This window comes from Capsicum annuum, chromosome 1 (genome assembly GCF_002878395.1).
Source record: "Capsicum annuum cultivar UCD-10X-F1 chromosome 1, UCD10Xv1.1, whole genome shotgun sequence".
NCBI lineage: Eukaryota > Viridiplantae > Streptophyta > Magnoliopsida > Solanales > Solanaceae > Capsicum > Capsicum annuum.
In genome coordinates, this window is record NC_061111.1 from 52,844,029 (window position 1) to 52,854,908 (window position 10,880).

Sequence of the window (10,880 nt, forward strand, 5' to 3'; positions counted from 1 at the left end):
GTCGTCAACCTTAAACAGAAGATAGAAGTTGCAGGAAGTTTTGTGACAACATTCATGACACGCCGTCAAGATGATGATAAAGCGTCACCGTCGTCGTCAACCTTAAGCAGTAAAAGCTAAACTTGCAGAGAAGATGACGACGTTCGTGATAGGCCGTCAAACTCCTGATAGGCCATCACGAGCTTCGTCATCTATTCCAAAGAAAATCTGAACTTTAATTTTATTTCCTTATTTAGGGTTAACTATTTAAAGCCTTGTTTTAGTTTTTTTTTATTCATTCGATCATTAAGGATTGACATATCCCACAAGATAGAAGATACAATTTTTTTTCTCTCTCTCTCAGACCAATATTTTAGAGCTTTGCCTTGTGATTCAATTCAAAGTGTACTTTTGATATTCTTCATCATTGTAAGTTAATCCTTTCAGTTATGAATTCAATTTGCATACTTGTTTCTCGCATCATGAGTGGTTAAACACCTGTAACTTAGATCATGGGATCTAGGGTTAGGTCATGGTAAGGTGTTAAATACTCAATATTTAATATGTGTTAGGATTTCTTGGTAATTCTAAGATTATAATTTACGTCTGTTGGTTACAAATAGTAGGCGTACCTACTTTGGTTTGCTTAAGAAAGAAATCATAAACAGTAGGGAGTGAATTATCAATAGGGACTCAAAAAGACTTCATTTTATAATCAGCGCTATAACAAGGTTGATTAACCTGTGGTAAAATCTGGACAGTTCATAGCGATTCCCAAAGTCCGAGAGGATTAGGAAATTAGATGCTAAAATAGATCGAGAGATATTTGAGCATATCATCGATAAAGATAGTTTGTGATCCTAACCACCATGAGAGTCTTGAGTAAATTTTAGCATCTGTCATGTAACGTAATCCCTAGTGAACATAATTCTGGTTATTTCATAAACTCTTGATTGACAAACACTGAAATTAAAGTGACCAAAAATCATTTTCTAATCTCCAAAACCCCCATTTTATCTTTTTATATTATTTGTTTGAATTTAACTTGTAGCTTTAGTTTAAAACTAGTTTAATCATCACTCACATTGTTCCCTGTGGGATTCGACCCCAACCTAGTTGGGTTTTATATTGACAACGATCGCTTACACCCATTCAAGAGTGTAATTTGAGCATTATAAAAAATGGCACCGTTGTCGGAAAATAATTTGGCGTATTGAGTTGGTTTGGAATTTTAGCCTACTAGCTTGAATTCAAACTTGTAAATATTTATTTTTAGTTTTCTTTTATTTCTTGAGTTAGGTAGATTTTTATTTTAGTTTACTTATTACTATGGCATCGTGGAATGAAGATGATCTTGGTGGTTGGAAATCTTATCTTAATGATCCATGTCCATATTGTGATGGACCTCACTTTTGGCAAGATTGTAGATATGCTCTTTAAAGAGAGATGTGTGCACCATCTTCATCCTACCGGGAGTATGATTGTTCTTTATGTGGTGGTCGAGATGGACATTGGAATGATTTCCCAAATGCCCCCTCCCCCTATTATGCTAACCTAAATTCTAGTTCTTCTTATGAGTTTGATAGGTCTTATGGTCAATAAAAGGGAGAACGAAACACTGGTAAGAGTGGCATTGAAGCTATGTTTCAACGAATGTTAGATCTCTAGAAAGAAACATATGATATCGTATGTGATATGCATAAAGACATGAAGCCAATCATTCATGAGGAGATGGATATAGAGGTCAAATATTCAAAGCATTCTTCAATATTATGTTTAGATGATATCTTGTCTGTGGAATCATTTAACATAATGGAAGAGTGTAAAGATGAGGAGCAAGAATCCTATATTGATGATGAGCTTGATGTTGATCTTCTATTGGAGATTTTCGAACCAACCGAACCATTCATGAATGAAGATGCCAAAGATGAGGAAATGGTACTAGAATTGAAAGAAGAAATCAAGAACAATCCTTGTGAAGACTCCAGTACATTTTGGGATAAAGATACTAATGGAGACGCTACTCCAGAATTGAGAGTCAGTCCTCATTTGAACCACTTTTCAACATTATGCTTGGTGGATGTGATGAAAGTTGAACCGCCCAAGCAAATAATGAATTTTGAAAATAAGGAGGAAAATTCTTACATTTTGGAGTTTATATTTCCAAAAGAGTATATTACAACCCCAGTCTTGAAGGCCAAGAAGCTTAAAGATCAATATCCATTTAGTGGATTTTAGATCCTCATCATTTCCCAATGATCCCACCAAAAAGTTCGATGTAAAATTGGGAAAGCGGTTCAAGTCACGGGTGCAAGTACCCCCAGGACTCGATGGAAGAAAACTGACACACATGAATGACTTGATCATTAGAGTAGAGTCCATAATCCACAATATCATAAATAAGGGATTTCATACTAAGCATGGTTCTCAACAATCTATTTCATGGAAGGGAATTTCATGCAACATGTATATACTTGCATAGCTTTCAATATCATGCTCATTACATATTGCAACCACAATCCATAATATCATAACTTGGGGAATTTCATGAAGTACATGGGTATTCTACATCTTGTACATGAGTGGGTTTTGCAAGTAAGCATAAAATAATTCCATAAGATTAGTTCATGAGTAATCCAACAGTGTTCACAAGACACATTATCAACATGAATGACATTGAATCATAGAGGCCTATCATGAATCCTTCACTTAGTTATAATTTAGCTATAATGCATGATTTCTAGTCTCTTAGGTATTTTATCAAACACCTTACATGCACAACTTAGGCATAGGTGTAAATCATATAATTACTCATCATAAATAATCAAACTTATATGTTTTCAACTCATATGATTTCATAGATTCATAATAACACATAAAGATTCTATCTTGGCATCATTCAACACATAAACATGATCAACAATCCATTCATAACATGAAAACCATAATATATAGTTTTAGAAAAGGGTTCTTAAACTTCATGGATGAAAGGAGTCCATGAATGAACACACGCATACCTTAGAAAGGAAACCTTAATGATTTGCTGGAGAGTTCTTGGATTGGGAAACTTAATTCTAGATTATCTTGGAAAAAGGCTTGAATCTTGCTTTTGAGAGATGAGTTTGATGAAAACCCTAATCTTGTAGTTGAGATTATAAGAGAGAATTTTTGAGATGCTTAACTGAAGAAAAATGGAAAAAATTATGCCTCTTTAGGGTTATAAGTCGTGGAAGGTGAAGGAAAAGATCAAAATACCCTTATAAAATAATTTCCCAGCTGCTAAAAAATCATAGCTGACGTCCTTCGTGATAGGGAGTCACAAATGTGATAAGCTATCATAAATGTCATCACTTAGAAGCTGGTTTCTACCTTAGGCTGACGACCTTCGTGATAGGGCATCACAGATGTGATAAGCTATCACGAATGTCATCACACTGTTTCCATCCTGATATGATAGAGTAAAATAGGCATAACTCTTTGATCCGATATCGGATTTAGGAGAAATTGGTATCGTAGGAAAGCTAATTCAATGATATTTCATTTGATATATAGTAAGCCACTCAGTTTGTCATATACAACGAGTGATGATTGATTGAAATTGACCCAAGGTTTGACGCTCACTAAAACTCGAACGATAGGAAAGCTTTCAACTTGTACTTGAGTTAGGGGACCTCTATGATCTAAATTCAGGCTCAAATAGATTCCCACACTACATAATTGATTAACACACTAAATTTATATAGGATTTGAGGCTTTTGAAACGTCCACGCATAGGAATGATGGATTTTTATTCTTGTCCAAAATTTGGGGTATTACAAATACAAACTAGTCTTTGGATCTTCTTTTCAATTCAAAATTCAAGACTCAAATGTCTTTGACTATACTTGTACTACCCTTAAAACATGGATTCTTGAATCATGGAAAGTTGTTGGAAAGAGGTTGAGATGTGATTGACTAGTTGATGAGTGATGGTAAGTCTTTCAAGACTAACAATGCTTTACCTTTTTCCCTTCATCTTTATAGATCTAAGGTTCACTTTATTTTAAAAAGCTATGAAGGTTGTGAAGAACTCTATGAACAACATCAACAATCACCAAGAACAACCAACAACAATCTCCAAGAACACCAACAATTTTCACACGACCAACTTCCAATTTTCACAATATAATATCTTCAACACTTGGCCAAGACAACTACAACTTCAACAAGATGGTTCTTAGACCACCAATGAGCAAAAATACCACGTGGCCAAGCTTAGAACATCAACAAGATGAAGATCATAAGGCCAAAGTAGTCCACCACAATAATGTTTCAACTACAATTCAGCCAAGTCTTATGTTCACAACATCATTTTTTAAAGCTCAAATCTAGATATAGACTCAACGTGTTAGTGAGGAACAAAACTAACACTTAGAGATAACAAATACAAGTAAAAACCTCGGCCAAGATACAACAAGAACACACTTTTCGGCCAAGAACACAACACGGACAGATTGCTATTTTTTCTGAAATTTTCAGTTTTGAACACTTTTTTTTATTTTTCCCCTAACAAACCCAATATTGATCTTATGGGAACAAGATCAAGCCATGATTTGATACCAAAAGATACAAGAATGACAACAGAAGGCACAAAACACACTCCAAATCAGTCCACAATCTTAAGGATCCGAGGACCAAGATGGAGACCACTCTCAATTCGCTATCAACAAGAATAATACAAGAGACAATGTGTATTTTAACACCAAAACAACAACAAAAATAAGAACAATATGAAAAAAAGATGATAAAAAAGAAGACACAAGATTCGAATTTAACAGTAACAACAAGAACATAAGATTACAACACAAACAATAAACAAGATTACCAAGAGATAAAAGGATAGATAGATAGACCACATGAAGGTATAATCTTAAGAACCCAAGAATGGACAATCTTGGACCCTTAACACTACACACAACAATAAACCTATCTCTTACAAAGACACAAGATCGGAATCCACCTCCCAAGCATCAATATTTCCAAGCAAACAACAACAAAAGAGAATCCACCCTATTGTTGTATCCTAGTTTCAATTTTGCCTCCAAAGAGAAGAGAGGACTTGTGTTTTCCAATGTCTTAAGACTTACAACATCATCAATAAACTAAGTCTAAAATCCCTACAATGTTCTATTTATACTAGGTTACAAATAAAATACAAAAATACCAAAAGGCCCCTTAGAGACTTAGGTGCCCATCAAGTGTAATATGTTGGCTGAATTTTAGTGCACTTAGTTCCCTTTGGCACTTCAATTGCACACACCAAGTATCGGACCCAACATGCACTCCCATAAGTCCATATCCGTGATTATTCCCGTATCATCGGAAGTATTGTTATGAATAGGCCGAAAGTAGTTATGGTGAAGCAACCCAATACCACATTAAGTGGGTATGTGTGAGATATGGGTTAATAAATAGAACATTTTAGTAAGAATAGATTTATCAAAATTGTGATAATTGATTAGGAAAAACTATGCTTCTCATCCCCAATTCTCTCTAATCTTCTCATCCCCGTCTACTATTCTTCTTCTTCTTCTTCTTCTTCTTCAAATTGTAATTTCTTCTTCCCGTATTAATCAAAGTTAATTAGTTTCGTTCAGTTTATGTATTGATTGTTGAGTTGATAACTCAAGATCGTTACATAGACACAGTTTTTGGACTATCCCTCCCTGGGATCCCACAATTCCATTTAAGTTTGCAACTTTGTCTTCAATTCCTTCCAATAATTACAAAAGTTGGTCTGTTACTGTACTAACAGGAAGTTCCTATCCACCTTTTGTGGCTTGTCATCCGGGATACCCGTATAAATGGTTGAAAGAAACAAGCAGGCACTCGATCCAAGTTATACAAAAAGACAACTTATGATACTTACTGACGTTATTGGCTTGGAAGGAAATTTTTATGCAATAAGTTTGCAGGGCACTTTAGTGGTTATTGAATAAATTGAATCTAAGTCTCAGATCACTAAATTAAGCAGAAGTTGGGCTGTTCCATCAGTTATCTCGAAATATTTCACAGAGTATCTTCTTGATTCGAATGGAGTGATCTTGTTGATTTTCTTGATATCGGAACAATCAACTAGGAAGGTGGACAAAGTGGAAGTGTTCATACACCAGATGGATGATATATCATGGTTAAAATTGGACAACCTTGGAAATTAAACACTGTTTGCAGGGACTAATTGTTGTATGGTCAGTTAATGCAAGTCAACTTGGCTGCAGAGGAAACTGTCTATTTGAATAAGCACGACACTGATTCTATTTTGTCCTGTTTTGATAGTTATGGATCTCAAAGAAAAAATCCAGTATGGGAAAATCCAATAGCGGAGAATAAATTTCTTGTAAGATGAAAGTGTCAAGTTCAATTTTAACCTGTCCATGTTGTATTACCAATAATTGCTTGTACATGATAAGAGGAAGTGTCAAAATATATAAACATAAATACACATGAATATTCAAGGATCCAACTCCAACTTCATCGATCAACTTGAATCCCTTCATCTGCAATGTATTTGTCTTTCTCCCACAGATTTGTACCAATATATAGCTGAAAGCTCACAAATCGTACTATTGGTAAATTACCATTAATACATATTGGCCATTCTTTACATACAAAAGTTTGTATCGTCCTTTGAGACCACCGTACCGGCAGGATCATCCTTTGATTAGAATGTACGACTGGCTCTTTCTTTGCTATCCATATTTGACAGATGGGTGAACATGCTCTAGGAGAAGATAATCTTTAAATGGAAATGGCATAATACATATAACCCTAAACTTGACATCAAATTATAACTTTGACCTTAAATTTTGATAGTACACAAACAGGACCTTTAACAATTCAAAACCTGAACAAATATGACTTCCAATTTTGCAATCCCATGCGTGAGTCTCACTCGCGCCTATGTGGAAAGCTCATCCAATCACATGGTGTCACGTCGTTAAAAGGGCTGACTTGAAGAGAGGTCATATTTGTGCAGTTTTGAATAGTTAAAGGTCATATTTGTGTACTGTCAAAGTTTTGTTTTCTGTGTTAAAATTGATGGGTTCGAAATCGAGAGGGCGTCATGCAGAAGCTTTTAATTTGCAAACCATAAGACGATAAATCAGACGACACATGAAAAATTAAACTGTAAATATATTATTGGATATGGTTTGGCCAAACGTCCCACATATTAAAAATAAAATTGAAAATCCTAAAACTTATTGGGAGAAATCTCCCCCTAAATAAAGACTCTTTAAAGACTACATTATGGATACTATTATGTTATGGTATGAGAAGGGGGTCTTCTATTTATAGATGTCTAAAACCTTTCCTCCAAGAAAGAGGTTAGCCAAATATAGAAAAGAATTATATTTTTCTTTTTAGAAAAAATAAAAGTAATTATGGTAACTTTTATTTTCCTTATAAGAAAAAGTAAAACTTAAATATAGTAAGAAAATTAGGACAAAAACCCTAACAAATCTCCACTTTTTTAGCTTGATGTTCTTCACTTGATCCACCTTCTTCTTATGCATGATCTTCGTTCTTCATATATATTCATCATATATCATTGTTGTTTGACATGCTTTAAAAATTGAAACTTTTTGGGTTAAAAATATATAAGCCCTTTTGGGTTAAAAACATTGGAGCCCTTTATAGGGTTAAAAGTAAGCTTTCTTTTCAAATATGTAATAGCAAGATTATTGAAAATATGATTGACAATCGTCTTGACATGTAGTTTTTGGACGTATATCTTCATTATCATCAAATTTGTTGCAACTTTGTTCTCAACATGTCCTCAATCTGAACCATCGGATCATTGAACCATAGACTCTGATACCACTTATAGAGTACGAAATTGAGAGGGCGTCATGCAGAAGCTTTTAGTTTGCAAGCCATAAGACGATAAATCAGACGACACATGAAAAATTAAACTAAAAATATATTATTGGATAAAGTTTGGACAAACGGCCTACATATTAAAATAAAATTAAAAATCCTAAAACTTATTGGGAGAAATCTCCCCCTAAACAAAGACTCTTTAAAAGACTACATTGGGGATGCTATTGTGTTATGGTATGAGAAGGGGGTCTTCTATTTATAGATGTCCAAAAACTTTCCTCCAAGAAAGAGGTTAGCCAAATGTAGAAAAGAATAATATTTTTCTTTCAGGAAAAGTAAAAGTAATTATGGTAACTTTTATTTCCCTTATAAGAAAAAGTAAAACTTAAATATAGTAAGAAAATCAGTGCAAAAACCCTAACAAATCTATGCTTTTTGGTTTGATTTTCTTCACTTTATCCACCTTCTTCTTGTGCATGATATTTGTTCTTCATAAATATTCTTCATATATCACTGTTGTTTGACATGCTTTAAAAATTGAAGCTTTTTAGATTAAAAATATATAAGCCCTTTCGAGTTAAAAACATTAGAGCCCTTTATAGGGTTAAAAATAAGCTTTCTTTTCAAATATGTAATAGCAGGATTATTGAAAATATGATTGACAATCGTCTCCACATGTAGTTTTTGGACATATATCTTCATTATCATCAAATTTGTTGCAACTTTGTTCTCAACATGTCCTCAATATGAACCATCGAATCATTGAACCATAGGCTCTGATACTACTCGTTGAGTACGAAATTGAGAGGGCGTCATGCAGAAGCTTTTAGTTTGCAAGCCATAAGACGATAAATCAGATGACACATGAAAAATTAAACTAAAAATATATTATTGGATAAGGTTTGGCCAAACGGCCTGCATATTAAAAATAAAATTGAAAATCCTAAAACTTATTGGGAGAAATCTCCTCCTAAATGTGTTATGGTATGAGAAGGGGGTCTTCTATTTATAGATGTCCAAAATCTTTCCTCCAAGAAAGAGGTCAGCCAAATATGGAAAAGAATTATATTTTTCTTTCATGAAAAGTAAAAGTAATTATGGTAACTTTTATTTTCCTTCTAAGAAAAAGTAAAACTTAAATATAGTAAGAAAATCAGGTCAAAAACCCTAACAAAAACGGCGTCATTTTTATTATTATTATTATTATTATTATTTATTTCTATAGCAGCAACACCTAGCAGGGATCGAACCACGCAGTAGGCTGAAGAAAGCGCCCAAGAAGAGCAAATAATGCCACTCGGCTATTTAAGTGCTTTGTTTCATGTGGTTCAACATTAATATACATACATAAATATAGATTTTCTACCTTATATATACAACATAATTTTTTACCGAGGGTGTTCAGATGAACCCCATGGCAACCACGTAGGTCTGCCCTTGCGTTAATTTAATAATGTTAATTTAATACTAATATTTTAATAACGTTAATTTAATATACTACTACTAATAACCTTAATAACGTTAATTTAATGACGTGTTATAAAAATAGTAATTTTTTTAATTATTAGTATAGTTTCATCTGTAATTTAATATTTAAATATATTATATTTAGATATATTATATAAAATAAATTTGCCATTTGCTTTATAATATATATACATACCCGCATGATTTTTTCGTATGAGGCTGACCCACCTAATTAATAAATCTTCAATATTTCTCTATTTCCATAATAACAAAAGAAATTAGATGTCATTTTCATCTTTAAGCCAAAAATAATGAAAAAATTATAGTGAAAAGTCATTTAAAGGTCATATTTGTGCAGTTTTGAATAGTTAAAGGTCATATTTGTTCACTGTCAAAGTTTAAGGTCAAAGTTATAATTTGGTGTCAAGTTTAGGATTATATTTATGTATTATGCCCTTAGATTTTAAGCTGGACGCTCCCAGTTTTGCGTGTTGAACACGTGTTTTTCCACGTAGGATCGGAGGTCATATTTGTGCAGTCTTGAATAGTTAAAGGTCATATTTGTACACTGTCAAAGTTTAAGGTCAAAGTTATAATTTGGTTTCAAGTTTAGGGTCATATTTATGTATTATGCCAATGGAAATGTAAGAGTCACTTGTTGAAAGCGAAAGGAAATCCATTAGGGTCTTACCAAAATTTAGAGATCCGAAGAGAATTTCATGAGGACCTTACCAAAATTTAGAAATCCAAAATGAATTCCGTGAAAGCCTTAACAAACTTTACTAATTTCACTTTTGATAGTATGTTAATGGGCCTATCAAAATTTATAGGCAGAACACATCGAATGATACCTAAAGTTGGCACAATCTTTCACTTTGTCACCTAAACTAGACGTAGTTTATTTTTGACACCTCAACTAGTATCCAAGTATGTCATTGACACTTTTTGCTGAATCAGCAAAAATATACAATGTGGGTGTATTACACTTACCGATAACGTGTAAAGTGACGAATTATATGATGACATCTTCCATTTTTCTCAAAACAATTAAATAATTAATTTAAATTAAAAAAACTTTAGTTAATAAATACCCCCACCCAACCCTAAGGTCATCTTCTCAATGCCCCACCCCCAAATTAGTAGTTGGAATACCCCCCCACCCCCCACAGATCATCTTTTTCAATACCCCCCGGCCCCCTCAACCCAAATCTTCTCTAAAATTATTATGCTGCAATGCAAACACCCCATCCCAAAATCATCTTCTCTAATACCCCACCCCAAAATTGTTCTCAAATAGTACACACATACACACTTTTTTTCCCTCTTTGTGCTAATTCATATGTAGAAAAATGGATTCTTTGATTAAATTGGGACAAAATTAAGTTGGAAAAATAAGATTTCTAATCAAATTGAGACACACACACACTATAAATCAGCTGGAATCATCATCACTATCGCCATTGATGATATTATTGTTTAACCCAAATTCAAATTCTTCAAGTAATGAGAATTTTTAGCCTATCATGAATTTAAATTTAAATGTGAATATCAGCAGTAATGCAAGTGTGTATGTG